The sequence below is a fragment of the Siphateles boraxobius genome, unplaced genomic scaffold, assembly GCF_051911475.1.
Source record: "Siphateles boraxobius isolate OS27281-9 unplaced genomic scaffold, OSU_SipBor_1 20, whole genome shotgun sequence".
In the NCBI taxonomy this organism is placed as follows: Eukaryota; Metazoa; Chordata; class Actinopteri; order Cypriniformes; family Leuciscidae; genus Siphateles; species Siphateles boraxobius.
In genome coordinates this window covers 15,610,619-15,627,403 of record NW_027508811.1, presented here as the reverse complement: position 1 = coordinate 15,627,403, position 16,785 = coordinate 15,610,619, and the positions used below count along the sequence as shown (strand labels likewise).

General features: G+C 35.8%; 1 protein-coding gene across 4 annotated transcripts in view; it reads left to right on the top strand.

Annotated features, from left to right (window-relative positions):
* The window catches only part of sertad2b (SERTA domain containing 2b), a 45,031-nt gene that overhangs the window by 13,913 nt on the left and 14,333 nt on the right, over positions 1 to 16,785 (top strand). The window contains exon 1 of one of the 4 annotated variants that reach the window (XM_077237081.1): positions 12,861 to 13,107. The exons of 2 other annotated variants lie outside the window; for them this stretch is intronic. The gene's annotated coding sequence lies outside the window, so the exon portion shown is untranslated. Of the gene's footprint in view, positions 1 to 12,860; positions 13,108 to 16,785 lie in introns of those variants that run through there. One more of the 4 variants, XM_077237080.1, reaches the window with a different exon arrangement.

The window sequence follows — 16,785 nt, the reverse complement described above, 5'->3', positions numbered from 1 at the left end:
CAATTCAAAAGTTTGTGATAGCAAATATATACACATAAAAAAAAAATAGGAAGGATGCATTAATTTGAGCAAAGACATTTATAGTGTTACAAAATATTTTTAATAAATGCTCTTCTTTTGTTGTTTCTAGTTAAAATAGTACAGTTTTCTCAAAAACTTTAGGCAGCACAACTGTTCAACATAGATGATAAGAAGAATTTTTTTTCTTGAGCATCAAATCAGCATATTAGAATGAATTCTGAATAATCATATGTCACTAAAAGACTGGAGTAATGGCTGTTAAAACTCATTTATATCACTGGAAAAATGCAATTATACGGACTAATAATGGTTGTAAGATCATTTCATTCAATTTTTGGGCTGCACATTATTACATTACTGATTGTTAAAGTGAACCTCTCATATCATCAGGCTTTGCAAAGAGGTTGTTATTTGAAGGATTTAGCAGTTCAAAATCCAAACTTGAAGCTTGTGTGTTTACATAGAGTTTCTGTGCAGTGGTTAATATGCTGTCAGACCTGATTCACAGAATGTTTTTCTATAGTCACGTGACTACTTGAACGTGCTGAACTTTCTTATACACCTCTTGTCAGATGCGTGTGCTGCTTAATCCATCTGAGACCTGTTTTCTTCAGCGCATAACCTATGTCTTATGGTTAGCCTATATCATTCTCTGTAAATGTTAGAAAGTCCTGTATTTACATTTTGCATAAAGGTTCATCCACAGCAAGCAAGTCTCCATTAAACTTTACTGACGGAGGAACGCCAGCGCCATGCGCGTCTAAAAGATAAGAGCACGATAGAATGAAAGCACAATAATTCTAAATAAATTTACATTTTGCTCCAATATTTTGCATTCAAATCTCCTTCCCTATTTACAACAGCATTATAAACGGCAGTACAAATAATATGTTGCAACCAGTCGCAGTGGTAGGCCTATTGACAGATTTTTATTTTTATTTAAAGACTTTTTTTTTGTAAATCGCTGTTTAATAAAAAAAAGAAAATAAATTAAATGTTTTCCATCTGGTGTACAGAAAGCATACTGAACCGAATGTACCCTTAAGGTAGTACAATAAACATTTAAGTTGTATAAAGTTGTCCCTTTAAGGGTTCAGCCTCTGATAAGTGTTGTGTTGTGCCCCTAAAGCTACAATTTTGCACATTTGTTTTGAGAATTTTCTGTGCACCAACACAGAATTTACAAGTAAAGCACAATGTTCAGCACAATGTTCTTAGTGACCTTAATGTTGTGTTTGTTTTGTAGTGGACCTTAGTTATTAGAGCAGCAAACTCTCTCCATAGGGGTCTTCCTCCGTCCATAGTAAACAGTCTCCTCACCACAAAAATTACTCCACTGTGCTCCTCAAACAACCACATTTGACCAGGCTGTACAATGTACCCATAATGGCCTGGCTCAGGGGAGTCTGGACTACAAATATGGAATTATTGTGTCATTTTTCTCTTTTACAAGACATAAATTGGGTCATGAAACTCTGAATTTGGCTAATGTTATTACTGTTATGAAAACATCACACTGTGATCATTGATTATTGGTGTAGCTCTTATCCCTAGTGACATATATGAGCTGTGGCTTTGGTCCAGGCTGGGTCGTCCAATCATTTCATTACCCACAATCCTAAGCACTCTGGTGCCTTTCATTTCTCTGTGTTTGATGTTCTTAGTGACATCTGTGGCTTCATTCTCTTCAACAGGCCATTTCAGAGAGAGCAGACACGGCAACAAATGCTGTAGTGTTTTCAGCAAGTAAACAGAAACTAAAATAACTGAAGCAGTCAACCACAGAATACCAAAATTAAGTGTGTGTGTTTAGGGGGGCATGAAAATGGGGATTTGAGACATTCTTTAGGAGCCCACAATTTTAAAAACACTAGAGACATGTTGAATACAGAGGTGCTGGCATTCAGAAGCCCTAAATACCAAAATGATTGCTTTTTGCAAGGAGTTGTTTTTCATCAAGACATTTGATCTTTTTCATTTGAAACCTGCTGTTTTTGTCCTCATTCTAGTTTGAAGCCATGTAGCAGAAAACTATTGCCATGTGGGTGAAAACAATGTTCTTTTATGACTCAGGCCATCTTCAGCTATGACTAATATTAATAGATTCATGGTTTTTTAATCAGTGGTGCTGTTTGTTGTCAACCGTACCCCATCAAACAACTGTTTGATGTGAGGAAGACAGATATAAGATATGTTTAGAAAAAAACGGTTTCACTTTTTGTTGACGGTGCAATTTCCAGGGCTGGAATGTTTATTGAATTAATCAGCCTGAAAAGAAAAAGGCAAGTCATGATGGGGGAATGTTTGCCATCAAGTGTGACCTGACCACTGTACAAACTTACCTGTTTTCTGCAATTACTGTCTCTCCAAACATGGGTTTGGTACTGATACATTAGTCGTGAGTCTATGAATAGCACACTAGGAATGTAATAATTCATTGAGCATTAAGTGCACAGACACACACCAGAAAGACTTGCTCAGTTTTTCGTGCTCGCCCATGTAATTATGCTTTTATTTAAACCGTATTTACAGACATGATGGGAGATTACTCACATGCGTGATAAACGTTTTGATGGCGCCAGTGGATACAAACGCTGAAAGTGTATCAATGACAAATAAGAGTGTCCACTACAACAAAACATTGAAAAATCTAGTTTAAAATACAATCAAATTTTTTATTTTATACCAAGAAATGTATAAATGTAATGTTTTATGTGTGGTGTAGCCATATCAAGCAAAAAGTATTTTCCTTACCTTGAATACATGTACAAAGAATGTACACATTTTAATTATTAATTTTTATATAGTTTTTCAAAGTAAAACATTTATCATGAATTATTCAAATCAGCATATATATATATGTTTTGGGTGAATTGCACCATGAGTTTTTACAACCTGAACTAACTTTGCATTTTTTAAAATTATTTCATATTTTAAGCGATATATTAACTTTGACAGGGGTCCTCTTAATTTCCTGTTTTATGTTGTTTTTCTGCATTTTCTAAGAAATAATAATAAACGATTATGCCTAACTTCATAACAGTTTTCTTTTCATGAATTTCAACTTAATAATGAGGCTTTTTCTTTCTTTAATATGATATCAGGACAGTTGTATCAGTAATTTTAGACGTTATGCCCCTCAAAATTAATCAAAATGAATTTTTATTTATTCAAATTAAAAATATCATAAAAGTCATTGCATGAGTTATAGTTTTAAAGTATATGACTATCTGTAAATAAATTAATAGATGCGGGGGGAGGGAGGGGGGAAAGAATGACATTGTCCCTTTTTCATATTTCATATTCCTGTTGAAATAATATCTTTTTATCCTCCCATAGAGAATTTCCCTTTAGTCGTGGCACCAGCCTTTAATGAAATATCTTCCTTTTCCTGCAGGATTTTTTTTGAAGATACTCTGTGCCAAAACTTTATGCCATTAATGTAAGACCTTTCCGCTCGTTCTGGGTCTTTGTGTCCACTCAAAAATTTGGCTCCCAATAAACACATCTTGAGCGTTTTGAAGTTCTCCAGCGCCAGCCAGGAGAGTCACAGAATGAAAAAGAAAAGCAGCATGATGTATGATGTCCTGTCATATATGGAGTCCACTTCCAAAACCACAACCATCACTGCATTGGTTTCGCTCCAGCCGGGGTGTGTAAGTGTATTTATGTGAGCGTGTTCATGTGAGACGTGCAAACCTACTAATGTCTGGAGGAGGATAGGAAAACCCTGTGTTATATCAATATTGTTCTACATAATCACCATGGAAAAGGGATAAAACACAAGCATGTGTACACAAAGTTCAACATTCGTTCAATTTTTTCCCCCGTAAAGCACAGCCTGCCTCATAGCGCAGCCTGTTTTTCTTTGCCTTAATACACAGCACCTTAGGGAGAGCAGTGATGGATGAGTCGAAATAACCCTTTTTCATTTATCTTCTGTTCCCTTGTTATTGAGATGATGATTGTTATCAAGCTCTCACATTTTCTGCTTATTTCAAAATAACTGTTGTCAGTAAATTGCTATTAGGCTTACTTGTAAATTCCCCCTCTACGCGTGTTAAGATGATCTCTATAATTAAATATCTGTTTTCTTTGTGCTTCCGCTCTTTATCTTGTCCTCTTTTCCTTACCTGCCCACTATCTGCAAGAGTGTTACATACACACGCACACACACACACACACACATATATCTCCCAGTTTTCTCTACTGATTTCTCTTTCTGAAATTTTGCATGACTCAAGATTTGTAGCATTGCTTCGCACATGAATGCAGTGGAAGAGGTGAGTCGTGCGGGTGTGAGTGAGTCTGATGTGGAGGCGGCACTGTTGGGAAATGCTATAATGTTGGCCATAGGGAAAGTGGGCAGCTGGATTCTCATGGGGGAGAATCATGTCGTGGTCATCCGACAGCCTGGCACACGGTGCATCTCAAACATGCAGAGCGCGGCAAATAATAAATAAATGAGGAACAAAAAGGAATCAGATTTCAGACTGGTTTTATCTCAACTTTCTTGGCTACAATGGTTGGGCAATATAGTCAAGAAAATCTCCCAAGAAAAGTTTTTTTTTTCCCTTTTTGCATTCAGAGGATACATCATTTCAACCAAACAGCCATTGGTGCAAAAAAGTAATCTTTAGATAAGTAAAACACTTAAACAGTTTTAAAACAATTTAGACTAAATGAAACAAGGTTTTAAAATGTTTATGATTGTTTTAATTTATATGCATCAATATACCAATATGTGGCAATAAATTGTAATATGTACTTGCTTACATTTAAGAAATATTTATTTTTATATATGAGCAGTCACAGAAATTGTGTGATGATGAATCATTGAATTTTATTTATTTTATTTTAAGAGGGACAATGCACATTAATTTACATGAGCACTTAAGTCCATCATGTAAATGTGCCAGATTTAGTCATATAGGCAAATTTTCATCTGTAGTCCCTGGCAGGTTGATGGGAAAAATGAATCCACTGAAGCGGACTATTGGAACAGATTTTTTCTTCTATTTTACATAGAGAAATGAATAGTACTTTTTTTCAATCCAACAATTTTTCAACATGAATAATGAGACAAGGAATGATATGCAAAACTTATGTAATTAAAATTAAAAGTGCTTTGAATAACTTAATTTCATATCACCAACAAATAAATTGTGAATATATATACTGAGAATATTACAGTTTTACCATTGTTTGGGGATAGTTAGATTTTTAAATTTTTTTGAGAAAAAAAGAGAGAATACTTTTATTCATCAAAGATGCATTAAATTGATCAAAAGTGATTGTAAAGACACGTCACAAATAATTTCAAATAAATGCTGTTCACCAAAGAATTCTGGAAAAAATGTATCACAGTTTTCACAAAAATATTAAGCAACACAACCTGTCACGATTCAAGGACTTTTATTTTTATGTTCTTTTGTCTTGATGTTTTGGTTTCTGTTCCTGTGATTTTATTCCTGTTTCCATTGTAGTATTGTCGTTACCATGTCAACTAATCACCTACACCTGTCCTTCATTTAGCCCCTTGTCATTTTGTGTTTTTAAACCCTCAGTCTTCATCTGTTCTTTGTCTTGTGTTAAAGTTTCGTGCTGTGATGTATTTCTGTTTGGTTCCTAGTGTCCTTATTGTTGTGGATAATCAAGTCGAGGCAGCGCGTGACAAAACCGTTTCAACAATAATAAGAAATGTCTTGAACACCAAATCAGCATATTAAAATGATTTCTGAAGAGTCATGTGACACTGAAGACTGGAGTGGCTGCTCAAAATTCAGCTCTGCCATCACAGAAATAATTTTAAAAATATATTTAAATAGAATTATATTTTATATTTACTTATATTAAAACAATTCTAATAATATTTTACAATATTTCTGTTTTTATTGTGTTTTGATCAAATAAATGCTACATTGGTGAACATAAGAAGATTTTTGTTAAAAATCTCATTGACTTTCTCAGTGACCATTCTTCCAGGCCACTGATGTAAGCAGCTATTTATCGATGGCGGCAATCAGTTATGGCGTTAAGATGAGGGAGCACCCCCTGCTGAAGTGTGTCTGCATAATAATGAGCCAAATTAGATAATGAGGTAGACAGACGTGCCAAGGGTACTTGATGGCGTGTGAGGAGGAGTGGAGTGGACTGTGGTGTGGAGCGGAGGGTTTAGCAGGAGTGTAGTCAGGGCTGTTTCTGCTGGCACCAGAGCTGGGACCCTAAAGAGGCCTGTAATTAACAGCACTGCAATCAAGCGGCTCTTTTGTTTGCATTAATGTGCGTAATAGAGCAGAATGATTTCACACCTCTTTTGGTGATATCAACACCAAATATCTGTAATCATATCATGGAACAGAAGCCTTCACGTTTACTTCAGTCAGGCATGACCTGTTGATCTGCTGCTTAAAGAGACAGTTCACGCATAAATTCACATTTCTGCATTATTTACACACCCTCATGTCGTCTTTAGGTGCTTTCGCACTGTTAGTTCTAGGAATTCAGTTATATGAACTAGCCACAAGAGCGGTCCCTCGAAAACAAAATTCCAGTACTCGAGAACGCAAGTACAGAGGACTCATGAAAGTATGTTTTCTTGATATCGAGGATGCATCTAGTGCAGACTTGAGAGAATCCAACCGTTAGAAATCTGCAACCATTAAAAAAAAAAAAACATTTCTTCCTTTCCACGGAAGAAAGATATAGAGATAAGAAGGACATGAAGGTAAGAGTTTTCATTTCTGGGTGAATATCCCTTAATACTGTACTTATCAACACCCTGTAAAAAAACAAACAGTGAAATTTACAGCAAAAACTTGGCATGTGGTTGACAACTTTATTCATAAAAATATACGGTAACAATATTTGAGATTTTACAGATTGAAAATACATTTTCAGTAAAAATCTGTTTTTCATTAACTGATTTAATGTTAAAATACTACTGAAGTACTAATTCTGTTTTATACCTTTATTATATATACACAACCACCAAAAAATACAGGTGTTAATGAGAAAGCCACATGTTGAATCAAAGCTCACCACAAGCTGAGGTAAAGTGCCATGCACACAAATACAAAACACCATCATGGTAACACACAGCACTATATAATGTAATAAAAATGTAGTTAACAACATAAGGTGTAACATAAAACTCAGAACTGATAAGAAAAAACTAAAAAGAAATAGTTATTTCAGTGAAAAAACATGAAATGTGAAGTGCCACAGGGAATTCTAGGAATGACAATTTACTTTTTTTTTTACTGTAAATTATAAACGACCTGTTCTTTTTCAAAAATTGTAATTTAATTTATAAATTACATAAAATGTCCCATTAGATTTATTACATGTTTTTTACATTTTTTTTACAGAGTAAGGGAACTTATTGTTAACCAATTAACAGGTTTTTACTGTAGCATTTTTAGTCTTTGTTTATGATTTTTGTTTATGTTCATGTGCATGTAATACAAAAATATCTTAAATATGAAAGACTTGCACATCATAGTAGGGTTAGTCCAGGAAATAAAGCAGTTGCTCATTATTTGGTTGTGACTCATGGTTTTGAATGCCCACACTGTACGTGCCATGTTCATTGCTCCTGCTGAAGGGGCAGTTTTTGGTAGGTTCCCACAACAAATGATTATACACTGTTACAATATATAAGACAGGCTTCGTAAAGGAAGGCAAGAGAGATTCAGATGGATAGAAAGAGAGCGAGGGAGAGAAAGGGAGGGCAGAAAGAGAGAGACAGAGAAACAGAGGGGGAGAGAGAGAAATGGGACGGCTGCGTTTCCTTGCTTAGTGTGGGGGGAACAAAGGGGATGTTGTAGATGCCGCCCAGCGGCCAGCACTTCTCCGTCCACCTCGACTGCTCACTGAGCCATTTCCTGTTTTTGACCTGAAATCTTTATTTAGAACCACCCTTCTGCTCAGCTCTCCTCCTCATTTATAACAACTCAGAGATAGGCACAAGAACATGGATTCACACCACAGATTTTTTGGTCTCAAATCTACTCCAGTAATGTTTTTTGTGATATTTGAGGGCCGTATAGCTTAGTGTAACATCGATGTGTACATGGCTCTAGATGTTAAATAAGACCTACATACAGTTGTGGTCAGAATTAATGGCACCCCTGGTAAATATTAGGGCTGTGTATCACCAACAATGCCACGATACGATACGCATCACGATACTAAAGCCATGATACGATACGTATCACGATATGGATCAATTTGAAATTTAAATTTCTTTTGAGCAGAGTTTTGTAACAATAATATCTTTATTGAATAAAGTGTTATAACAGTTGTGATAACTGAAAAACTATTTAAAAACAATGAGGGTTAAATTAAATAAGTGTTGGAATGTGCACCAAACACAGTATTTTCTTTACATTATGTTGAAATCATTTTAAACAAATAAATACAATAGAATAAAGATAGCCTAAGCCTACCAATAAAGAGAAAAGTTTTTGAATAGGTCTAGCACTAGTATTCAGAAATACTACAGAAACTTAAAGTAATTAAATGTAAAATAACATTGGGTAGTATTTTAGTCCTGACTAAATTAAATACATCGACTATAAATCCAGATTCCTTATAATTAAAGCTATCTTTTGTTGTTTTGACAACAATATTAATGACAGACACATATGGCTGCTGTCACTTTAAGAGCTAGTGTAAGGATCCTGTTTTCATTATACTGTCACATCCATTTTATGCTTATTTAAGACATAACCGACTGTGTTGGATACTCACCAAGACCGACATTTTTGACATCATTTTGCTTGTTTTTGTCTGTAAAAGCGATATAATCCGTGAAAAAGAACTTTTGTTACTCACAGGCTGTTTGTGAGGCGGCTTTACTCAATGTATGCGCGGAGAAAAGTAGAATTTTAGTAAAATATCTCTGAAGTATATTCCCGTTAATATTTTCCTTTTTTTTAGCACACCAGGGTGACTAGAAACATGAAATTGTATGACTTCTTATTTCACAGGAGTTTAAATATGAGGAAACACAAAGGCCAAATTCCCTTAATCATCCATCACAATGAGTAAAACCAAAGAATATAGTTCTGATGTGTATCAAAAGATTGCTGAGCATCACAAAATAGAAAGTGGCTGTAAGAAAATAGCTAAAGAATTGAAAAATCCCCATTTTGACCATCAGGGCAATAATTAAGAAGTTCCAATCAACTAAAGATGTTACGAATCTACCAGTAAGAGGATGTGTGTCTATATTGTCTTAATGTGCGGTGAGGAGGAGAGTTTGAGTGGCCAAAAACTCTACAAGGATCACTGATGGAGAATTGCAGAGATTACTTGAGTCTTGAGGGTCAGAAAGCGTAAAATATATCAAACAACCCCTATATCACCACATGTTGTTTGGGAGGGTTTCAAGAAATCCTCCTCGCTCCTCCAAAAATAAACTCCAGCATATTCAGTTGTCAGACATGAATCGAACTTCAAAAGGGACCTGATTTTGTGGTCAGATGAAACAACAACAAAAAAGGCTTTTTGGCAGCAAACCCACTAGATGTGTTTTGTGCAAACAGGGATAAAAAGTACCCCATGCCTATGGTTAAATATACTGCCGGATCTTATTTGTTGTGGGCCTATTTTTTTGCTGGAGGTCCTGGACATCTTGTTCAGATACATGGTATTATGTATTCTAGCAAATACCAACAGATAAAAAATCTAAACATGACGGCTTCTCCCAGAAATCTTATAATGGGACGTGGTTTGATCTTCCATCAGGACAACGGTCCAAAACATACATCAAAATCAACACAAAAATGGGTAATTGAGAAAAAAATGAAGCTTCTGCCATGACCGCCCCAGTGCCCTAAACTGAACCCTATAGAAATTGAGTGGGGTGAACTGAAGAGAAGCACCACCAACATGAACTTGTGAATCTGAAGGATCTGGAGAGATTCTGTATGGAGGAATGGTCTCTGATCAGAGACCATTCCTCCATAGAGATCAGAGACCATTCCTCCATACAGAATCTCTCCAGTTGTTCTCCAAACTCATCAGGCATTATAGAAGAAACGTAGAGCTGTTATTTTGGTAAAAGGCGGTTACCAAAAGTATTTAATAACAGGGAGCCAATAATTATGGCCAGCGTTTTTGGAAAAAAGCATTTATTTCATAAAGTGATTTACCACTCACTTTCAATTATTTTACTTTAATGAAAGGTTGGATTTTTGTTAATTTTTGGAATGAAAGATCAAAGAATGATTTTTTACAGTCATTTTTGATCATATTTACCAGGGGTGCCATTAATTCTGACCACAACTGTTTATGCATTTTTACATTTTCAACTTTTTCAGTGTGTAATATTGCTGTTTGAGCATGAAAAAGTTCTACAATATACAACGCACAAAGTACACTCTAAAGGGATGTATTCACTATATCAGTAAGCCCTGATTCTGAACTCCCTGAAACGCCTCATTCGTAGTCTTCAGTTTTCTTCTGGGAATGGACGTCATTATATTCCTCATTTAAATAATTCCCGCCCAAGCCATACGCAAAAAGGGGACGAGGCCTGAGTTGCTTTAGTAGTGTGTTGAAATTTCGGTTAGGGTAAGGGCTGTGACATTACAGAAACATGCTCGAAACGGTTGACCAATCACAACACACTGGTCCAGCCGACCAATCAGAGCACAATGCAATTTTTTGGAAGGAGTGGCTTCATAGATGCAGGAACTAAACAGAGCAGACTGGAAGAGAGGTTCTGCATAAATATAAAATATGTGAAATAGAATGTGTTTTTTTGAACGTTGAAGCATGAAAACCTACTTTAGAAAACGACAAAAACAAAGTCAAGTCTTTGTAAAAGGGCATAATAGCTCCTCTTTAATAAAGTTAAAGTTGGTGTTGGTGTGTGCACAAGCAAGGCTTTCTTTGACATTCGAACAGGCAACATCCTAAACTGGCTGAGACTTAAAATAGGTGAGTGTTGTGCCCATCATAATGTCTCATTGCCAAAAGCACTGGCAATAGTACATGAACGGTTTACACCGTATGGATACGTGCCCTGTGTTATTGCAGTGGTGGCAATAAATCACACTGCATTGCTGAACTGTGCAAACGATGTTGGTTCTCTCAGATAATTTATTTATGTTTTTTGGGTTGCGTATTTATTTTGGAAATAATACTTAATTGCCACATAAATATAGTGGATCACGTCTAAAAATAAGAGCAGACAGTGAAGGATTTTATTCTTGGATGATGAATTGCTTAAAACAAGTGTGGCACTTTTATGATCTCATATGTCATCTTATGTCCAGTTTAAAATTATGTGTATTTATATCTGGCAAAGCAATAATTTAGGCAGTTTTAAACATTTACAGAATGTATGACTTTTTTGCATCAGATATTATACTCTCTATGATGTTGTAACTCTCTTGGCAGAATTGATATTGAGCTTATTGCGAACAAGGCATGATTGGAACAAATTTGTGAAAATGCTTTCTGCATTTGAGCTGTTTATTATAAATTTTGTATCATATTGTTTCATTGAACTGTCTGTGTTTTAACTGTTAATATACAGCTGGAGTTCTAGTGTAGGGAATACAGTATAAACGAACCATGCAGTGCTTGTCTTTGCCATGTGGTGGCAGTTTGATAGCTTGAGGCCCTGTAAGAGCATCATCAGTAAGGTCTTACAGTACAGTATACAGCTGTTGTCAACTGTCTGGAGTCAAGCATGCATATTGCTCTCTTCACAAAGAAACCATTTTTCATTACATGAAATCTACTGAAGAACATTTTGTTTTATCAGCCTTAATCATTTGCATGACACTTTGGTATCTCATGACTTAAAAGTATTAAAGCATCTATTGAATTTATATTGATAATTATAATTATATATATATATATATATATATATATATATATATATATATATAAAGTGTAACATTTCTTGTGAAAAAAACATAATTTGAACTTTACAGCATGGTGGGAAGACAAGTAAATGATCTCATTTCATGTTCTCTATTTTAATACAAACTGTCGTGTTGACTGCATTCCTCATTTTCAACCTTCAACCCTGTATACCAAAGTAAAACTGATCAAACAAATAATGTCCTTTGCAGCTTGTGATGACAGGCTACATTTTTAAGGGATAGTTTGTCCAAAAATTCTAATTCTGTCATTTAGTCACCCTCAAGTTGTTCCAAACCTGTATGAATATCTTTCATACACAAACACAAAAGAAGATATTTTGAAGAGTATGGGTACCAGTTGATGGGACCTCATTGACTTCCATAGTATTTTCAGTGTTTTGTGTTCAGCAGAAGAAAGAAATTGATACAGGTTTGGGACAACTTAAGTAAATGATGAATTTTTGGGTAAACTATCACTTTAAATGAAGCTAAAATTGCCACCCTATTAACCATTATCTCACTATATTTTTTTATTTCATATTTATTTGAAGAAAATTGTTACAATTTTGAGCAAAACCCATAAAAAATTAAATAAAACCACTCATGTGAAATATAGTTTGACCTCCTGAAGGCTTTAATTACCTTTCACTGACAAAAACCTACATACTTTTTTTAGAGCTTCCGGCCCTGCTAGGTTCAGAAGAAAAAGCACATGTAGACTATAAGAACTTGTCTTATTTATGCTTCCTATGTGTTATGAGAGACAAAGTCTGTGTCTCGAAACCTATTGAGCTGCCTGCTTCATCTAACGGATTCGGCGTCAGTTCAACTCACACAAGCTCTCTCAATGCATCCGTGACGCTATCTAGGCAGGCAGCACGCTTAGGGTTTGAGACACAGCCCGTGAGTTAGTAGGTGGACGCGTGGAGGGAGTGGTTGCGTGTGTAGGGGTTGGACTTTTCCGAGGCCAGGCTCTGTGTAGTCGAGCACAAGTCTCGACGTCATTCGCTTTCGGAGGCGATTGTCGGTCACAGTGACTGACTCGGGGCTCGCTTATAGTCTCCCGTCCTTTTCTCTCTCCACAAAACTCACTGCCGACCTTCCCCATCAGCTGCGAGAGTTTTATCGGTACCGACTGTCAACAATAAAACAAAGATCCATCCCGATGCTTCAATTTATTCCTCCACTTGAAGTAGACGAGGTAAGCGTGCGGCTTATTCATAAATAACTGAGATCATGTAAGTGGCGTGGAAACGCTGCGGCGTCACTGATGTTGCTCATAGCAGAGGCAACAGTCATACATGTATTCTTGCATTGTTGTCTGGCGGTCGGTTCGATCTTCGGAAAGTTCAGAGGCATGTCGCAACCCAAGGCAGAACCGCTCTGTAGCCGAACCGAGTGGTCAGCTAAATCCAATTAAACATCTTGATGTTTCAAAATGTTTATGTTTGCGCTCTGTTTTACTGAAATTAAAGATACAGATCCAATTGGCTGAAGAGTTCAGCTCTGGGACAGAGGTCCAGAACCAGACAGAGACTTTACACTGAAATCGTTTAAATATATATATTTTTAAACATAAATCATAATGTTGGACCTTAGTAACTGTAACTGGAAACTAAAGCTTTATTTTTTTTATTTGTAGGTAAAAAATTAAAGTGGCAGCCTGTTCATTACACTTTTCACCCACTTTGAATGTAACTGCTGATGAAGTTGTAGGCTAACTGAAATTATTGTGACAGGTTAAATGAATGAAAACAAAGATATTAATTTAATACTATGATGATGATTTTGGCAGTCTTATTTGTGTATAAAGATGCATGTTCATTTCACTGTTGAATTAGACATGGCTTGTAAATGGGCTCTTTGGTTTAGATTAGATGGTAAATTGGCATTGAATAGCTTTGACACAGATGATTTTATTTGGCATCTGATTATGGTAAATGTATTTGGTCGTCATGGAACAAATTCACATGCTGGAAAATGGCAGTGGGGGGATTGAGGGACAGTGTCTTCTTGTATCAGTGTGTAAGCAAAGTTGTTTGTCTTTGTTTTTGAAAATTTGCTTGAAACTACTGTAAAAAAAACTGCTGGGTTAAACATCAGTTTAATTTTTAATGTAATATCTTAAGTCTCAACCTGCAGTGATAAGTTCATCACAATGTTGTGAAAAATACTACATTGTTTTCATAACTTAAACTGATTTTTCTTTATCTTTATTGTGAAGACCTATTTGAAACTGTGACTTCTCTTTGCTACTCAGAGAAGCAGTTATTTTGCAGTTGCTATCCTTGTCAGACACACTGGCATTCAAAGTCCGAATAACTCGCATGCAAGCACACACACACACACACACACACACACACACACACACACACACACACACACACACACACACACACACACACACACACACACACACACACACACGCACACACTCAGTAAATTCAGAGGATCAAGGTCCAGTTGGATTTTCTAGTGTATGCACGGTTCACATTAAGCAGAGTAGATTACAACCCCTGCTTTCGTCAGTCTGCTCATCATATTGCTGTCTTATTTCCTTAAAACAAAAAAACCTGACTCTGTGACATTTACATGTTGTACTCTCCGTGTCATCTTTAAATGTGCACTTCCTTCCTGCAACACAGTCACAGAAGTAAAATGAGATTTTTCCCCTCAATTAATCGTAAATGTCACATTCAAGGTCCAGAGAATTCACCTTTTTTACTTTTATAGTGTTGTGTGAGTGGACAAAGTAATTCTGTACCATTGTATATTGATGGGCCACTCATGTTTTTCCTATAAGGTTTAAGCTGCAAAGTTAGACTTATTAGTTAGTCTTGTGAATTGGATATTGTTCCAGAGATGAATTTTGTCTTTTAAAGATAAGTTTCAGTTACCCAAATTCAGTTGCAAATAAAATAGCTTGTCTTACAATCTAGTCTCTTAAAATGAGATATGACTCTACCTGCTTAGTCAAAAGAGAAGGAAGAATAATAATTACTGTTTATTAGTTTCATTTCACGTCACCTACAGCTTGAGTTTTATTTTCGTTTAAATGGTTTGCGTGTGCACCTATCTTACACCTTCACATAGTGCTCTAAGACTTCTGCCCCTCTGGTCAAACCGGTTTGAATTGCGTTCCTCTCTATGCTACTGTTTAGCTGTTGTTTTTTAAAAGGAGTCTGACATTTAGGAGAAGTTTAAGGGAAGCTTCTATCTTTCCTTATGTATATTGCACACATTTTGTTGTTGTTTTTGTTTAGTACATATCACAGCACATGTTAGGTAAGTTACTCCAAAAACTGTGGTATTTTTTTAGTGAATTTATTTTAGTGCCAAACTACTTAGTATTTTCTGTTTAAATAAGTGCAAAGCTTTCATAAATCCATCCTTAATGTATCTCCCATTTAATGTAAAAAGTATGAATATGAGTGCATGATATAGTGCTTTGGAACAGGGGTATCAGTGCCTGTGGAAATCTGTAATGTGGGTTGTCTTGTTACTCTGGATGACATAAAGAAGCTTCTCAGAGTGTGTGCCGCCTCTTTGCTGTTCGCTGGGACTGAAACCCACAGCTCTGCCTGCTCTGAAGTGTGTCACCCACACTCCATACTTCATTTATGAAGTATTTTCGTAAAGTTGCTCTTTTATGCTGATTGATAGATCAATATCGGGTGAGATTGTTGGCCTTTATGAGATCATTTGCATTGGCCAGTGACTGTTCATTTAAATTCAGCCTCTTTCCTTGTTTATGATACACAATGAAGACAGAGGGGAATGCATTAAATTAAACAGAACTGACAGCAGAGACTTTTATAATGTTACAAAATATTTCTATTTCAAATAAATGTTGTTCTTTTGAACTTTCTATTCATTAAAGAATCCTGAAAAAAAAATGCATCACGGTTTCCACAAAAATATTAAGCTGCAAAAAACTGTTTTGAACATTGATAATAATAAGAAATGTTTCTTGAGCAGCAAATCAGCATATTAGAATGATTTCTGAAGGATCACGTGACACTGAAGACTGGAGGAATGGCTGCTAAAAAGATTCTGCTTTGCCATCACGGGAATAAATTATATTTTAAAATAGATTAAAATAGAAAACAGTTGTTTTAAATTTTAATAATATTTTTACAATATTGTACAATATTTTACTGTATTTTTGATAATGTAAACAATTATTTTTGATCAGTTCTTTCAAAAACATTTAAAGACATATATCATATATCAGTATTATATCAGTCATTAGTAACTCTCTTTAGCTTTAGTTATGACTCACAATGGCCCAAAAAAGCTGTGACATCTTACAGACATCTTATCTGCTAATTTGAAGAGCATCAGTTGCAGATTGACTTTTCATCTGCTCGCTTGAAACTTTGAAAAGTGAAGACATGCAGCTCTAAAGTTTTATAAGCCCACACAGCTTATTTGTCTGTTTATTGATGTTTGCTTGTATTACTTTTCAATTTTGGGCAATACAAGTGAGATCACATTGTTTTAAAAAGCAGTACAGCAACAGATACATATCTGTCCACTTGTTTGACTGTCTTTAGTATTGTAAGACTTTGCTGTGCAGTAAAGATCGTAAAGCAGGCACGAGTGAGGTACAGTACAGATCCAGCATGCGACAGTTTTACAGACATGTTATTTTGTTAGTTTTTAAGATATCAGACGGTTGTCTGACCCCTGCAGCTTTCGCGCAGTTCTGTGTGAGAATGTGGTGGCTGGGCCTTCTCCTTCTGTCTGTCTTAATCGCTCTATGTTTACTGTCTCACACATCCCTCTCTCTCCTTTTTCTCACTGCCTTCTGTCTGTTGCCTTCCCCCCATTTTCTTAGTCTTTCTCACTTACTTGCTTGTTTGTTCAATGTCATTGG